The sequence below is a fragment of the Prionailurus bengalensis genome, chromosome X (assembly GCF_016509475.1).
Source record: "Prionailurus bengalensis isolate Pbe53 chromosome X, Fcat_Pben_1.1_paternal_pri, whole genome shotgun sequence".
NCBI lineage: Eukaryota > Metazoa > Chordata > Mammalia > Carnivora > Felidae > Prionailurus > Prionailurus bengalensis.
The window spans coordinates 65,685,211-65,704,388 of record NC_057361.1 but is presented as its reverse complement, the minus strand read 5'-3'; positions in this window follow the sequence as shown (position 1 = coordinate 65,704,388).

Below are 19,178 nucleotides of genomic sequence, written 5' to 3'. Positions count from 1 at the left end.
AGTTTTGATTTGCATTTCCCTGATGGTAAGTGATGATTAACATCTTTTCATGTGTCTGTTGGCCATCTGTATGCTTTCTTTGGAGAAATCTGTTCATGTCTTCTGCCCATTTTTAATTGGATTATTTGTTTTTTGGGTGTTAAGTTATGCATGTTCTTGATATATTTTGGGTACTAATCCTTTATCACATATGTCATTTGCAATTATCTTCTCTTATTCTGTAGGTTGTCTCCTGGTTTTGTTGATTGTTTCCTTTGCTATACAGGAGCGTTTTATTTTGGGGCACCTGGGTGGCTCAGTTGTTTAAGTGTCTTACTTCGGCTCAGGTCATTATCTCATGGTTTGTGAATTTGAGCCCTGCATCAAGCTCTATGCTGACAGCTGGGAGCTTGGAGCCTGCTTTGGATTCTGTGTCTTCCTCTCTTTTTGCCCCTCCTCCACCCATTCTCTCTCAAAAATTAATAAACATTTTAGAATTGTGTTTTATTTTGATGAAATCCCAATAGATTATTTTGCTTTTGTTTACCTTTCCTCAGAAGACATATCTAGAAAAAAAAACTTGATAGGACTAATGGCAGGGAAGTTACTGCATATGTTCTCTTCTAAGATTTTTATGGTTTCAGGTACCACATTTAGGTATTTGATCCATTTTTAATTTATTTTTGTGTATCGTGTAAGTAAGTGGTGTAGTTTCATTCTTTGCATGTTTCTGTCCAGTTTTCTCAACAACATTTGTTGAAGAGATTGTCTTTTTTCCATTGCATATTTTTCCTGCTTTGTTGAACATTAATTGACCATACAGTTGTGGTTCCATTTCTGGGTTTTCTATTCTGTTCCATTGATCTATGTGTCTATATTTGTGCCAGTACCATACTGTTTTTATCGCTACATCTTTGTGGTATATCTTCAAAACTGGGATTGCGATACCTCCCGTTTTGCTTTTCTTTTTCCAGATTGCTTTGGCTATCAGGGGTCTTTTGCGGTTCCATTCAAATTTTAGGATTGTTTGTTGTAGTTCTGTGAAACATGTTGTTGGGGTTTTGATAAATAATGAATTAAATTTGTAGATTACTTTGGGGAGTATAGATATTAACAATATTTGTTCTTCCAATCCATGAATATGAAATGTCTTTCCATCTTTTGTGTCCTCTTCGTTTTCTTTTATCAGTGTTTTTATAGTTTTCAGAATACAGATCTTTCACTTCTTTGGTTAGGTTGATTCCTAGGTATCTTATAATTTTTGGTGGGATTGCAAATGAGATTGTATTCTTAATTTCTCTTTCAGTTGCTTCATTATTTGTGTGTATAAATGCGACAGATTTCTGTAGGTTGTTTTTGTATCCTGGGCTTTACTGAATTTGTGTATCAATTCAACCAATTTCTTTACATAACTTTTTGGGTTTTCCACCTAGGGTATCATGTCATCTGTGAATAGTGAAAGTTTTATTTCTTTCTTACTGATTTGGATGCCTTTTATTTCTTTTTGTTTTCTGATTTCTGTGGCTAGAACTTTCATTAGTATGTTAGTTAACAGTGGTCAGAGTGGACATCCTTGTCTTGGTTCTGATGGTAGAAGGATGATGTTAGCTGTAATATTCTCATATATGGCCTTTATTATGAAGTACGTTCCCTCTAAACCTACTATGTTGAAGGTTTTTATCATGAATACATTTTGTACTTTGTCAAATGCTTTTGCTGCATCTATGGAAATGATCATATGTTTTTTATCCTTTCTCTTATTAACTTTATTGATATTTCAATATTGATTCAAAAATATGGAACCACCCTTGCAACCCAGGAATAATTCCCACCTGAGGGTTGTGAATGATGTTTTTAATGTATTGTTGGATTTTAAATGTATTGTTTGAAGGTATTTTTTTAGTATTTTTGCATCTATGTTCATCAGCGATATTGGACTGTAAGTACTCTTTGTGTGGTTTCTTTATCTGGTTTTGAAATCAGGGTAATTCTGACCTCATAGAATGAATTTGAAAGTTTTTATTTTTCTTCTGTTTTTTGGAATAATTTTAGAAAAATATGTATTAGCTATTCTTCAAATGTTTCATGAAATTCACCTGTAATGCCATCTGCTCCTGGGCTTTTTGTTGTTGTTGTTGTTGTTTAGATTACCTGTCAAATAAACTACTTGAACATAAATGCTCATCTCATACTTTGCTCCTAAGGTAACCCAAACTAAGATAACCATTCTTCTAAATATCTTTATTTTTTTCTTTTTCCAATTTAAAATACATCTTTCCTTATTATAGTCCCTTTGATACAAATATCTTTAGCTCACTTACCCCTGTTTCCCTTCCTATTTCTCCCTGGAAAGTCCTAATCCTGGTTGAAATCAATCTCAGGTCTTATATGTGTGAGAACCCACATAATTTGGACTGGCAGATTTCACTTTAATTCATGATCACAAATTTCAATGTAACAACTTTGCTTATTGCACAGCAACAGAAAAAATTCTAAAATTTGTATGGGACTACAAAATACTTTGGTAGCCAAAAGCAATCTTAAACAATAAGACCAAGGCCAGAGACAACACACTTCTTGATTTTCAATTGTATTACGTAGCTCTAGTAATTAAAACATCACAGTGCTGGCATAAGATCAGACACATATATCAATGGAACACAATAGAGAGCCCAGAAATGTGTGTGTGTGTGTGTGTATGTGTGTGTGTGTGTGTGTGTGTGTGTGTGTATATATATATATATATATATATTTCAACTAACCTTAGACAAGGATGCTGAGGTGAGACTACAGAATTGAGGAATGGCTACTCTTCAACAAAGGGTTTTGGGAAAACTGGATATTTACATTCAAAAGAATACATTTGAACATTTATCTTTTGCACTGTACCCAAAATCAACTTATATTGGATGACCCAAAAATCAACTCAAAATGGATGAAAGATTTAGATGTAAAACTCCTAGAAGTGAACATTGAGAAAATTTTCCTCACATTGGTCTTAGCATAGTTATTTGGATATGACAACAACAACAAAAAAAACAAACAAAAGGAAAAATAAACAAGTGGAACTACATAAAACTAAAAAAACCTGTACATCAAAGAAAACAATAAAAATAAAAGGCAACTTAGAGAGAGGAGAGAATATTTTCAAATTATGTATCTGATGAGAGGTTAATATTGAAAGTTCAGAATTTTTTTAAAGAATTTTTTTAATGTTTATTTATTTTTGAGACAGAGAGAGACAGAGCATGAACAGGGGAGGGTCAGAGAGAGAGGGAGACACAGAATCTGAAACAGGCTCCAGGTTCTGAGCAGTCAGCACAGAGCCGGATGCGGGGCTCGAACTCACGGACTGCAAGATCGTGACCTGAGCCAAAGTCAGATGCTTAATCGACTGAGCCACACAAGCACCCTAAAAGTTCGGAATTTATGTCACAGGTAAGATCTATGCCATGGAAACTAATAAGGCAATTTTTTTCCCTGAACATCCTTAATAATTAGTTTGAATTTTCTAAATGCAACTTCATCATTCTGTAGATCAGTAAGGCTGATCAAAAACATGACCCTTGAGACCATCAGATGTGATTTTGATTCTTTGAATTCTTATGACTAGTGTTTTCCCAATATCTTTTATTGAACATAGCTACTGCTTTCACATCATACCAATCTTCCTTAGAAAATGGATTGGCCATTTTCTTCTTGGCTCCCATTTTGCCACCTATTCATAAGGTGCTTAGTTGCTGCTAACTGCCATGGCACTGCTCAGGGATCCAAAGGCTGTCATTCTCTGTCTCTCTGTCTCTGTCTCTGTCTCTGTCTCTCTCTCTCTTAATGGTGTCATTATCTGGTTTTGGTGTTAGGGTAATTCTGTCCTCATAGAATGAATTGGGAAATTTTCCTTCCCTTCTATGTTTTGGAATAGTTTGAGAAGAATAGGTATTAGCTCTTCTTAAATGGTAGAATTTACCTGTGAAGCCATCTGGTTCTGGTTTTGTTTGTTGGGAGTTTTTTTGTTTACTAATTCAATTTCTTTGCTGCTAATTGGTCTGTTAAAATTTTCTAATTCTTCCTACTTCAGTTTCGATAGTTTACATGTTTCTAGGAATTTTTCCATTTCTTCACGGTTGTCCAATTTGTTGATACATAGTTTTCTATCTATAATATTCTCTTATAATTGTATTTATCTGATTTTAGTTGTTATTCTCCTCTATCACATGTTATTTTATTTATTTTAGTCCTTTCATTTTTTTTTCTGGATAAGTCTGACTAGAGTTTTATAAGCTTTATTTTTTCAAAGAACCAGCATCAGGTTTCATTTATCTATTCTCTTGTATCATTTATTTCTGTTCTATTCTTTATTATTTCACTTCATTTGTTTCCTTGTACTTTTTTATTTATTTTATTTCATGGTTGATCCATTCATTGTATAGTGGCATGCTATTTATCCTCCATGTATTTGTGGTGTGTCCAGATTTTTTCTTGTGGTTAATCTCAAGTTTCATAATTTTGTGGTCAGAAAATATTCATAGTATTATCTCAATCTCTTTGTATTTGTTGAGGATGGATTTGTGGCCTAATATGTGATGTATTCTGGAAAATGTCCCATGTGCACTTGAAAAGAATGTGCATTCTGCTCTTTTGGGATGTAATATTCTAAATATATCTGTCAAATTCATCTGGTCCAGTGTGGCATACAAAGCCACTGTTTCCTTATTGATTTTCTGTTTGGATGATCTGTCCATTGATGTGAGCATGGTGTTAAAGTCCCATACTCTTATTGTATTATTATCAATTAGTACCTTTAGGTTTGTTACTGTTGTATATATTTTGGTAATTAGCTCCTTATTAAGTATATGGTTTGCAAATATTTTTTTTCGCATTCTACAAGTTGTTTTTTCATTTTGTTGAATGTTATTTTGCTATACAGAAGAATTTTAGTTTAATATAGTCCAACCTTTTAATTTTTTATTTTGTTGGTTGTACTTTCAGTGTCATATCAAAAAAAAAATCAATACTAGAATCCATGTCAAGAAGAATTTTTCCTATGTTTTCTTTTAGTATTTTTCTGTTTTTACTGTTATGGTTTATATTTAAGTCTTCAATTCATTTCAAAATAATGTTTGTGGGTGGTGTAAGATATGGGTCTAGTTTCATTCTTTTACACATGAATATCCAATTTTCTCCAACAACATTTATTGAAGAGACTGTCTTTTCTTTATTTAATATTTGGGCTCCTTTGTTAAATATTTAATGAACGATAGTTAAAATTAGTCAACATATATGAGTGGAATTCGTTCTGAAATCTTGGTTTTGTTCTACTGATCTATGTATCTGTTTTTATGCCAGTACAATACTGTTTTGATTACTATAGCTATAAAGTATAGCTTGAAATGAGGAAGTGTGATGCTAAATTTTTTTCTTCTTCTTTCCTGATTTTACTTTGGCTATTTGGAGACTTCTGTGGTTCCATATAAATTTTAGATTTTTTTTCTTTAAAAGCTCACATTGAAAAATCAGTTTGCACTGAATCTCCAGATAGCTTTGGGCAGTATTGATATTTTACTAGTATTAATTACTCTAATCTATGAACACAGGATACCTTTACATTTATTTGTGTCTTTTTGATTTATTTGATCAATGAATTATTGTTTTCAGAATAGATAGCTCTCGTCTCCTTTGTTAAATTTACTTCTAAGTGCTTTATTTTTATTTCTTTTAATAACATTTATTTATTTATTTTGAGAGAGAGAGAGAGAGAGAGAGAGAGAAGGGGAAGGGCAGAAAGAGAGGGAGAGAGAGAATCCCAAGCAGGCTCCATGTTGTCAGCAAGGAGCCTTATGTAGGGCTTGATCTCATGAATGTGAGATCATGACCTGAACCAAAATCAAGAGTTGTATGCTTAACTGACTGAGCCACTCAGGTGCCCCAGTAGTTTATTATGCTTAAAGGTATTGTAAATAGGATTATTTTCCTCATTTCATATATTTTTCAGATAATTCACCTTTAGCATATAAAAATACTAGAGGCATACCTCATGAGAAGTTAAACAAACACATAGAAACTATCAAAAAAAATTAGAGCAGAAGTAGTAATTCAAATGAAGAGTTCAATGGAGAGCTTCAAAAACAGACTTGATCATGAAGAAGAATGAATCAGTGACCTAGAAGATGGGACATTTGAAATTATCCAAAGAAACTAATTAACTGGATATATTAGTTATGGATATTTTTATTATGTTTTTGTTACCTTTTCAACTAGAGTTGTAGGGGAATTATGCATCACCATTGCCATATTACAAAATCTATCTTTGATTATCTATTTACCATTACCATTGAGTTTTATGTTACCTTCTTATTTTTTGTAATTTCAAATAACATTCTTTTAATACCATTCAAGGGACTCCCTTTAGCATTTATTGTAAGATGTATCTAGTGGTGATAAATTACCTCACGTTGTTGTTGTTGTTGTTGTTGTTGTTGTTGTTTTAAAAAGTTTTTACCTCTCCTTCATTTCTAACAGACAGCTTTGCCAGGTACAGAATTCTTGCTTGACAGATTTTTTTTCTATCACTATTTTGAAAATATTACTCATTTTTCTTTTCCTGAAATATTGTTGAGAAATCTGTCAATAGTCTTATGGAAGTTCTTTTGTATGTAATTTATCTTTTTCCCTGCTGCTCTTAAGATTCTTTCATCTTCAACTTTTGACAATTTAATTATAATATGACTCAGCATAACCCTATTTATTCAAACTATTTGGGGTTCTTTGGGCCTCATGGATCTGTATGTAAATTTCTTTTCTCAGGTTTGAGAAGTTTTCAACTATTATTGCTTTAAAGATAATTTCTCTTTCTTTTTTCCTCTGGAAATCCTATAATGTGAATATTGTTTAATTATCTTCCATAATTTCTGTAGACTTTCTTCACTCTTTTTCAATATTTTTTTAAGTTTTTTATTTAAATTCCAGTTAGTTAACAATACAGTGTAATCTTAGTTTCAGGTGTACAATTTAGTGAGTTAACACTTCCATACAACACCTTGTGTTCATCACAATAAGTGCACTCTTTAATTCCCATCAACCATTTAACCCATCCCCTCAACCACATCCCTTCTAATAACCATCAATTTATTCTCTGTAGTTAAGAGTCTCTTTCTTGTTTTGCCTCTTTCTCTCTTTTTTTCTTATGCTTATTTGTTTTGTTTCTTAAATTCCACACTGAGTGAAATTATATGGTATTTGTGTTTCTCTGATTGACTTATTGTTTTTACCATAATAAATTTTAGCCCTGTCCACATCATTACAAATGGCAACATTTCATTTTTTTTCATGGCTAATAGTCCATTTGTGTGTGTGTGTGTGTGTGTGTGTGTGTGTGTGTACCTCCTCTTCTTTATCCATTCAGTTGATGGACACGGGCTCTTTCCACAGTTTGGCTATTGTAGATAATAATGCTATATACATTAGGAAGTATGCATCCCTTAGAATTAGTAGGTTTATATGCTTTGGGTAAATACCTAACAGTGAAATTTCTGAACCCTAGGGTAGCTCTATCTTTAACTCTTTGAGGAACTTCCATACTGTTTTCCAGAGTGACTGCTACAGTTTGCATTTTCACCAAATGTACGGGAAGGTTCACTATTGTCTACATCCTCACCAACATCTGTTGTTTCTTGAATTGTTGGTTTTAGCTATTCTGACAGATGTGAGGTATATATAATTGTAGTTTTTATTTGTATTTTCTTGATGATGAGTAATGTTTAATATCTTTCATGTGCTTCTTGGACATCTGCACGTCTTCTTTGGTAAAATATCTATTCATGTCTTCTACCCATTTTTTAATTGGATTATTCATTTTTTGAGGTGAAATGTATGAGGTATAATGTATGTATTGAGGTTTTTTTTTTCTGTTTCTTTGACTGAATAATTTCAAATGTCCCATCTTCTAGGTCACTGATTCATTCTTCTTCATGATCAAGTCTGTTTTTTAAGCTCTACACTGAACTTTTCATTTGAATTATTGCTTCTGCTCTAAATTTTTTTTGATAGTTTCTATGTGTTTGTTGAACTACTCTTGTTGTTGCTACATTGTTTTCTCAATATCATTTAGTTGTCCCTATATTTGTGTTCTTATAGCTAACTAAACTTCTTTAAGAGAATTATTGGAAATTCTTTGTCTGGAAGTCCAGAAATATCCATTTCTTTGGGGTCAGTTATTGGAGCTTTATTAGTTTCCTTTGGTGGTGTCATGTTTACTGGATTTTTTTCATGATTTCTGATTCCCTACCTTTGGCATCTGTGTACTTTAGCCAACTGGATCCACTTCCAGACTTTATAGGTTCATTTTAGCAGAGACATTGTTCACCTGTCAGCTCAGTTTGGGCTTCAGCCTATGTCTACTGTTAAAATCCTCAAGTAGGTGAGGCATGCTATAAAAGTTTATTTTGGGAAGGTCACTGGTCAAACTCTGAGGTAGGGGAGGGTGACAATGGCTGAAAACAGTTTGATACAACTGCTGACCTGGTTCCCTGCCTAAGTGAGGCTATAGTATCAGCTCCACAGTTGTCTGGGTTCTTGGTCAGACTTAAAAAATGTTTAGGACTGGGTACTATACTCAGAGTCAGATGAAGTATGAATTATTTTTTCTGTCTTGGAAGAACAGTGGGACAGGCCCCAGTATCTGCACAGATTGTTTAGGAACCCAAATCAAGTGAGAGTGTACCCTAAATTCCCTGCAACATGGGGCCACCAATTTTGCTCCATAGATAGGGAAAACCATGGGTTTTTCTCTTTATTAAAGTGTCATTGTAAGCAGGGTTATTGGATGGGCTACATAGCTTCCCATGTGCTCTGGTTAGGTTGCCTGGTTGATAAAGCTAAAGGGTGTATTCAACAATGGGTGTGACTGTGAATTAGTTTCCTTAACTGGGCACAGTGAGATAACAAGTTTATGGCTGAAAAGACTCTTTGTGATTTTAACTCAAGCCAACCCATGTTCAAGGTTCCCTGGCCAAACAAGGCCACTCTGCTTTACAGATTATTAGCTGTTTCTTCTGGACTCTCTGCTTGAGTTTTACTGGGCTGTACAGCTTTCCATATGTTCTGGCTAGCCTTTCAGTTTGGGCAGGGCTGGTAACTTCACTAAGCAGTAGGTGTATCTAAGTCAGTTTCCTTGCCTGGGTGGGATGGGAGAGTCAGATCTAAGTATAATCCCAGGTTTTCCTAAAGAGGCAAAGCATGAATTTTAATAAAATTAAACTATTTGAAAGGTCTTGGAGTTTAAAATTAGAATTGATTTTGATTTTGAAGCATAGGTGTATTATTTTTTACTAGCTGTATGAACATGGACAATTTTCTCTTTTAACAAACAAACTTTCATATCAGGGACACCTGGGTGGGCTCAGTCAGTTGAGCTTCTGACTTTGGCTTATGTCATGATCTCACCGTTTGTGAGTTTGAGCCCCTTCTCTGGTTCTGTGCTGACAGCTCAGAGTCTGGAACCTGCTTCGGATTCTGTGTGTGTGTCTCTCTCTCTGCTCCTCTCTTTTTCTCTCTCTCAAAAATAAATAAACATTAAAAATTAAAATAATGAATAAATAAACAAATAAATAAATATCATACCACACTTATTTTTTGCTTACATTTTCCTGTCTTGTCAATTTGGATAATTTACTTACAATGCAGTATGTAAAGTTTTCAATTATTATAACAAGCCTTTAAAAAATCTCTATAAGAGCATCTGGGTGGCTCAGTTAGTTAAGCATCTGACTCTTGATTTTGGCTCAGGTCATGATATCTTGGTTTGTGAGATTGAACCTCATGTCATGATCTGTGAGCCTGCTTGGGATTCTCTTTCACTCCCTGTAGGGAATAAGTTTAAGAATTCCCTGAGCTTGCACCAATGGGTTAACAGGGTTAACAAGCCTTAGGGAAAAAAGCCACCACAAGGTGAAAATGCCCCCAGCATAGAACAAAGTGTCTGGCAGAAAGCTGCTTCCACAGGATGAAAGTGTATGAGAACAGGTAGAAACAGAAAACCCCCCACAGCAGGGCAAAAATGTCCAGAGCTATTTAGCAAGAAAAATGCCTTGTTAACCCAAAGTAGAATGCTCTATCTGACTTAGCCCCTAGGAAAGTTGAGATAAACAGATATGATGCCTGGTGCCTTCAGTAAATGGCCTTCTGCTAAGTGCTGGGACTTTGGATTGTATTGAGCCTAACCCCTAACACTGCATACCTTCGAAATCCTCTTTCTCTCACACACATGAGTTGCTTACTATATTTTGTTCTCTTTCTGCAAGTCCATCACATTTGTAAGCCTTCTAATCTTATTAAATATGGAGCAAGGGCCCTTCCTCGGGGCTCTTGTCTTCTCTCAGACATTAGCCTCTCTCATATTCATTTCTGCATCTTATCTCTTGCTGGACAAGAGAGAACTCCAGACTCAAAGTCTGCAACAACTCCCTCTCTCTGCCGCTACCCCAGTAGTGCATGTTCTCTCTCTCACTCTCAAAATAATAAAAATAAAAAATAAATAAAAATTTCTATAGTTTTTTTAAAATTTTTAAGTCTTTATTTAAATTCCAGTTAACAGACATTTTAATATTACTTTCAGGTGTAGAATTTGGGGCTTTATCAATTACATACAACACCTAGTGCTCATTACAAAAACTTTCATGATTTTCGGTAACCATATTTTTTTTACATTATAAAAAAGTATTTTAATTTTGTCCTTTGGTTAAATTATCAAAGATAATTCCCAAGACTGATTTTGTTTAGGTTAAAGATAGGGGAATTTTTATGTTTCTTTTACATATATTAATTTATTTATGTTTTAGTTTTCTGTAAATCAGGGTTCCACAAGGTTGATCCAAGGATGAAGAGAGATAACACAAACAAAGCACCTTGCATAACAGTAAACAGCGAATGCTTGTTTCGTCCTTCCTTTTTTGTGTATGCACCAAGATTTGAATACCCTAATAGTATCTTGCATAGGCCAATTAATGGAGATGTTTATAGCACTGTGTAAATATTATCTGGCTGATTATTGATTGAATCATAGTTCATGTGAATAACCACCACCCATATAAATCTGTCTTTTCCCCATAGACCTTTCTACTTGTTGCTGTATTCAGTTTTATATCCACATATGTCCTTGCTTACATTAAAACAAAGCTGCCAGGTGACAGTAGTATCATAAGGAAGATGGATAACCCTTTCAGTTAACTTTCAATTCCATTCTCAGACTTCAATGTTCTATGTATCACAAGAGTTTGGACGATGGAATGTGGGGAATAAGCTTAGGAATTCCCTGAGCTTGCACCTATGGGTTAACAAAGCATAAAGAGTTAGAAAGCCAAGTTTGAGTAAACAAGATTAGGTAAATAAGATTAGGTAAATGGGGCAAAGGTCCCCAGTATAGGACAAAAGCATAGGCATAGGGAATCTCAGGATGAAAACATGCAAGATGAGGTAAACAAGATTAGGTATTCAGGGTGGAAACGCCCCACAACTTAATACAATATCAGAAAGCTGCTTTCACAGGAAGAAAGGACAAAAATAGGTAAGCAGGTAAACAGGACTGTAGACAACAGCAGGGCAAAGTCTCCCAGAGTGGAGCTAATTAGCAAAAGAAACGTGCCTTGTTGACCCTGAGGTAGCATACTCTGTCTTTCTTGTCCCCTAGACCAGTTCAGGTAAACAGAGGTGGCGCCTCATGTTTGATGTAAACAACCTTCCACCCAGCACCAAAATCTTGTTTTGTATTGACCCAAACACCTGACACTACATACCTCAAAACTCCCTTTTCCCCACGCCCATGAGTTAATGTTCATTGTTTCATTGTCTCTTTGTGAATGTCCATCATGCTTGTAAGCCTTCTGATCATAATAAAAATGGAGCAAGGACACTTATTTTGGGCTCTTGTCTCCTCCTGGACATTAGCCTCTCTCACATTTTCAATCCTGCATCCCGCTCTCTTGCTGGACAAGAGACAACTTCAGAACCAGAGTCTACGACACCTGAAATCTTTTAAACTTATACTTCTTGACAAATGTTTTCTAGTTTGCCAGTGGAGAGCATTTATGTGGAAATTGAAAGAAAGAGAAAAAAAAGTGTATATTTTCCTTTATTCTGGTAGTATCCAGCAATGGCAACATTAGCAGTTACTGACTGAGAACTCTAGAAATGATATAGGGTCATTGAGCTTCTAGGAGTAGCAGTGGTAGTTTCTAGAAATAGCAGCATTTGTACGGTGTAATCTCATCAGCAGTGCAATTCCAATACAAGCAATGGCACCTGAAGTACTTCCATTATATTGATGGCAAGTGTAAGCTCATGAGTTTGAACCCATGAGTTGTAATTGAGTATTAACTTCTTGGTATAGTCTTCTCTTTCTGGCTTCTTCAACACATTTCTTCTGCTCCTTCATTCATTTCAATCATGTTTTAATCAATTACCTGCATAAAAGTCCTCCCTATTTAAAATAAATACTGTATTTTTATTTTCCCAACTGAATGCTGATGCACCATCCTTAATAATGAACACAGGTTTATATGAAAAAAGATAACATTAATACAAATTTATTTACATTACATATTTACTAATTTTTTTCAATGTTCAGCATATGATGCTAGGCAGCAAGAATGGGATTGAAATATTTATAATATAACCCAATAAGTGAGACAATGACATTTACAAATAATTATAATAAATATATAATATGATAACTCCATGAAGAAGAATGAAATCAAAGTGCTTTGTATTTCAGAAGATCACATATATGCCTTAGGAAACTAGAGAAAACTTCATTAAGTATGTTCAAAATGAAGATAAAATACTTGAGCTAGTGACCAGGCTGGTGGGCTGGGTTCTATAACTTGGGAATTATAGAACCTGCCCCTTTGTGTGTGGACAACTTGGAAATTAAGTTTTACTCTTTTCTCCACAGTTTTCCCTTCAACACACACTTTTTGTCAGTCACTATTACCATGATGTGTGCATATGATGGGAGAGGAGTGGTGTCACATTTCTTGCAGTGGATAGCACGCACAATTGAAAACACCTCCTACAGGATTATATCTTTATCCATTACCCATTTCCCTACCACCATTTAAGAGTGAATGAATTCTATCTCTAAAGATTATTCCAGGCTTGAAACTTTACAAGTATATGAAAAAACATTATCAATAAAGAGAAAAAAAATGTATGATATACATAACTTTGGTTCAGAATCCTTCTGTGGCACAAAATGAAGAATATTCTTATTTTTAAACACTGTCAGTGAAAACAAGGGGAGAGAAAACATTATACATAACATCCTTACCCTTGTTCTCAAAATGTGTTGAGTTATACTATTTGCTACACACCCATAAGCTATTTAAAGAAATCTTTATAGTATATTTATATTAAATATAATTTTATAGGTAGAAGGAAAACAATGTATATATTCTACCTAGACATTACTGTATGTGGTTAATTTTATTTAGTTACGGTTACTGGGGCTGAAATTCTCACTGTGTTCAAGGTTATTCTTATGTGTGTTAATCTTGTATTTCAAACTAGATTGTAAAACCCTTGAAGACAGGAGCTGGACTAATAATTCTTATAAACACCATGTGCTATTATAATATGTCAAATTACAGTAAAATACTTTATATATATATATAAGTTCCTGAGTATGTACTTATATATATATACACACACATATGTATATACATATACACATATATATACATACACATATGTATATGTACACATATATGTATATGTATACATACATATATGTGTATATATATATATATATGTGTGTAGTCCTGTAAATTATGGATTATGATCCCCAATTTACAAATAAGAAAACAAAGATTAAGAGAAATGGTTTTCTTTGGTCACTCAGGCAATAAGAATTATTGCTAAAAATCTCCAGATAGTGTGGTCATTCGTATAAAAATAGATTACCTACCCACAGTTTTGGTTAGTCTCCTCCATTTTTCTTGAGCATGTAATCTAGTAGCTTTGAAAGAAGTTAATTGATTTTAAATCCTTAAATAGAGGATAATGCTTTCAACATACTTTTAAAGAAGTTTTATACTTTGCCTGGATATAAAGTCTAGAATTAAAATAATCTTTCCTCAGTAATTTTAAGGCAGAATTCCATTGACTTCTAAATTGTAGACTATTAAAATGTCTGATACCATTAAATTTACCCTTTTTGTTTAACTCCTTTCTATTTTAATATTGTACATATTTTGTTTACTTGTTTCTTCTTAAAATCAGATTTGTAAGGAATTTACTTATTTTAAAGCAGTCGTTTTCAGGCTCAAGATAATTGTTAACTCTCTTTGAAAATGAACAATCTAATTACAAATGGGCAGAAGATGTGAATAGACATTTTTCCAAAGAAGACATACAGATGGCCAAGAGACACATGAAAAGATATTAAACATCACTCATCATCAGGGAAATACAAATCAAAAATATAGTGAGATATCACCTTACACATGTCAGAGTGCTTAATAAAATCAACAACACAAGAAACAACAGGTGTTGGTAAGGATGCAGAAAAAAAGGAAAACTCTTGCATTGTTGGTGGGAATATAAATTGATGCAACCAATCTGAAAAATATTATTGACATTTCTCAAAAAGTTAAAAATAGAACTACCCTACCATTCAGCAATTGCACTACTAGGTATTTACACAAAGAATGCAAAACAAGTAATTCAAAGGGATACATGCACCCTGATGTTTATAGAAACATTATCTACCATAGCCAAACTATGGAAAGAGTCCACATGTCCATCTACTGATGAATAGATAAAGAAGATGTGATCACACACACACACACACACACACACACACAATGGAGTATTAAACAGCCATAAAGAGAATGAAATCTTGCCATTTGCAATAACATGGGTGGAGCCACAGAGTATTATGCTAAGAGTGATAAATCAGAGAAAGACGAATAGCATATGATTTCACTCATATGTGTAATTTCAGAAATGAAAGAAATGAGCAAAGGGAAAAAAAGAGATAGAGGAAAATGATAAAACAGAATCTTAACTTTTTATTTATTTATTTATTTATTTATTTATTTATTTTTATTATGAAATTTATTGTCAAATTGGTTTCCATACAACACCCAGTGCTCATCAGACTCTTTATTTTTTTTTTAATTTTTTTTCAACGTTTATTTATTTTTGGGACAGAGAGAGACAGAGCATGGACGGGGGAGGGGCAGATAGAGAGGGAGACACAGAATCGGAACCAGGCTCCAGGCTCTGAGCCATCAGCCCAGAGCCTGACGCGGGGCTCGAACTCCCGGACCGCGAGATCATGACCTGGCTGAAGTCGGACGCTTAACCGACTGCGCCACCCAGGCGCCCCTCATCAGACTCTTTCGAGAACCCACCAGAGAGGAGGTGGGTGTGGAAATGGAGTAAATACGTGATAGAGATTAAGGAGTATACTTGTGATAAGCACTGGGTGTTGTATGGAAGTGTTGAATCACTATATTGTATACTTGAAACTAATATTGCACTGTATGTTAGCTAACTGGAATTTAAATAAAAACTTTTTAAATGTTTCTTTTTATTAATTTAAACTTTTATATTTTTCCCGTATCCTACTTTCTTTTTTATTTGTTTTTTCTTTGCAATTTTTATACATTAAAAATATTTTAGAGAGGGGGGAGTGGGGCAGAGAGATAGAGAGAGAGAGAGAGAGAATCCCGAGTAGGCTCAATGCTAAGCACGGAGACTGATGGGGCCTGATCCCACGACCTTGGGATCATGACCTGAGCCTAAAACATGAATCAGATGCTCAACCGACTAAGCCACCCAGGCAGGCCCACAAAAAATCTTTTAAAAAATGAATACTGAGTTTATTTCTTTTAGCATTTTTAAAATAAGGAAAATATGTAATGCTATAAATGATCTTTGAAATACTTGTTTCTGAAGTTTTCAGCCCATGTTGTTGTTTCTGTTACTTCCTACATAACATACAGTTTATTATTTGATCCAGAAGAAGTTATAAGCATATTTCTTAATTTCTAAGAGTTTAATCATTTGGTCACTTCAAAATTTATGTATTTCAAACTGTATTCAATAGTTGTTAGAAAATGTAAGATGTTAAACATGTTTTTTATTAAGTTTTTGTGGCTAAATACATAATTAGTTTTTTGTAAAGTATTCAGGGACATAAAAACCGTATAATTGTTTATGAGGTACAGACTTCTCCCCCTATAAAATAAAGCTTATTGTTTTTGTTATTTAGATGCTTACTTATTTATTTCTTGGATCCTTGATATGTTAAATTCTGAAAGAAAAATAAAACTAGAAATATTTCATTAAAATACTTAAATATCAATCATTTTTATAAACAATCATACCCACTCACTATTATCTAACTAATGATCTATGTTATTTTATCCTTCCCATGTCATTTTTACTTTTTCCTATTATTTCCTTTTTCTTCTCTCCTTATTGTTGTTTATTTCCTGGTAAAGTGGCACTTCCAATATGTAAAACACGGTAAAGTTCTTTTTTTTTTTTTTACTTTTGGGAATATGCATGCAGATAACGATAAACTCTACACTAGTTTACTGAAATAAAAGCTTAAGACGTGTTAATTTTAAGAGTAGCCAGCAGGATAAAACGATAATGTTAAACTCAAGAATTAGGAGAGTATAGAGAAAACATTTTATTAAACAAATCTTAATATGGATATACATTAAACATGGTAAATAAAAATTAAAAACTTAGATTTTCAAATACATAAAAATAAAGCAGAGATTATAATAAATTAACTTTACCAAAATTATTTATTAAATAAGAGAGAATCACATTTATGAAAGGCACACCTAAATTAAAATGGTCTGGAACATACAAAAGAATGAAATTGCACCATTTTTGAAGACCAGACACAAAAATAAAATTGAAAGATGAACATAAGGGAAGGGAAGCAAAAATGATATAAAAACAGGGTGGGGGAAAACATAAGAGATTCTTAAATATGGAGAACAAACAGAGGGTTACTGGAGTAGTTGTGGGGGTTGGATGGGCTAAATGGGTAAGGGGCATTAAGGAATCTACTCCTGAAATCATTGTTGCACTATATGCTAACTAATTTAGATATAAATTAAAAAAATTAAATTATTAAAAAAATAAAAAGTAAAATCAAAAGGTTTAAAGACTTAAATGTGAGAAATGAAAACCTTGAAGTCCTAAAGAACAACACAGGCAGTAACCCCTTTGACAGAGGCTGTAACAACTTCTTACTAGACATGTCTACTGAGGCAAGGGAAACAAAAGCAAAATAAACTATGGGGACTTCATCAAAATAAAAGTTTCTGCACAGCAAAGGAAACAATCAATAAAACTAAAAGGCAACCAATGGGTGATAGGTATAAAGGAGGTCAGTTCTTGTGATGAACCCTGGGTGCTGTATGTAAGTGATGAATCACTAAATTCTACTCTTGAAACTAATATTATGTTGTAATTAACTGGAATTTGGGTAAAATATTACAACCAACAGAAAAAGGCAACTAACAGAATGGGAGAAGATATTTGCAAATATCTTCTTTATTTATGATAAAGGGTTAGTATTAAAAATATGCAAAGAACTTATAAAACTCAACACCCAAAAAACAAATAGTCCAGTGAAGAAATGGGCAGAAGACATAAATAGACATTTTTCCAAGGAAGATATACAGATGGCCAAAGGATGCATAAAAAGATGCCCAACATCATTCGTCATCAATGAAATACACATTAAAACTATAATGAGATATCTCCTCACACCACACATCAGAATGGCTAGAATCAACAACAACAAAAAACAACAGCTGTTTGTGAAGATGTGGAGAATGGGGAAACTTCTTGCACTGTTGGTGGGAATGTAAACTGGTGCAGCTGCTCTGGATAACAGTATGGAAGTTCCTCAAAAATTTAAAAATGGAACTACACTAGGATCCAGCAATTTATCCGAAAGCATACAAAAATACTATTCCAAAGGGATACATGCATCAGGATGTTTATAGCAGCATTATTTACAATAGTCAATTGTGTATACAGCCTAAGTGTCCCTCAACTGATGAATGAATAAAGAAAATACACACACACACACACACACACACACACACACACAGAAATGTTATTCAGCCATAAAAACGAATGAAATCTTACCATTTGCCTAGATGTGGATGGAAGAGTTGGAGAATTTTACGCTAAGCAAAATCAGTCAGTCAGAGAAAGACAAATACCATATGATTTTACTCATATGTGGATTTTAAGAAACAAAACAAATGATCATAGGGGAAAAAGAGATACGCATACCCAGAAACAGACTCTTAACTATAGAGAACAAACTGATGGTTACCAGAGGTCAGAGGGAAATTGGGTGGGAAGATGGGTTAAATAGGTGATGTGGATTAAGGGTGCACTTGTTGTGATGAGCACAGGGTGTTGTATGTAATTGTTGAATCACTAAATCTACACCTGGAACTAATATTACATTTTATGTTAACTAACTGGAATTGAAACAAAAACTAAAACAATATATCTGGGGCATTTTTATGTTTACATTGCATTATTGGACTATCTTAGTTTTGTCATTTTACCTTTTTGAAGAGTATCTAATAGCCTATATTGGGCAAGATGGCTAGACATAATCTGGAGTGAAAACAAAATAGAAAGTGAATTTTGGCCTTGGGTACAGAGAGGACTTAGAATTAATTTAATTGATATACTGTACATGATCATTTCAAATGCCTCTGGCATAATTTCCCATCAGTGGTCCCTGAAGAAACAGTGTTTAGTATTACAGTAGCAGCTTTATTAAGTTGGGGACAGGATTGCTTCTGTGATATCCCTTGAAAAATTTAGCCACACCTCTGATGGGATATAGGCTTAATGGTTAACCTCATTGGGTTAAAGAAAAAAAAAGTGGAATTTTGAGGTAGGAAAAATGGTTTCCCAAGACTGATTTTATTCCCATGAGGTGGCAATACTACTGTAACACCCCAGTCTTTCCTATGGTTCTTGTTCATCCCGAGAAAAGAAGTGATTTAGTCAGATTGGAAACTTTGAAATTATAAAATTCAAATGCATAGCTAAACCACTTATTTTCATTTACTAATAAAAATTACTTTCTGGCAGAAGGCATGTGTTCTATTCTGCAACACCATGCCTTAGGTTTTAAAAGA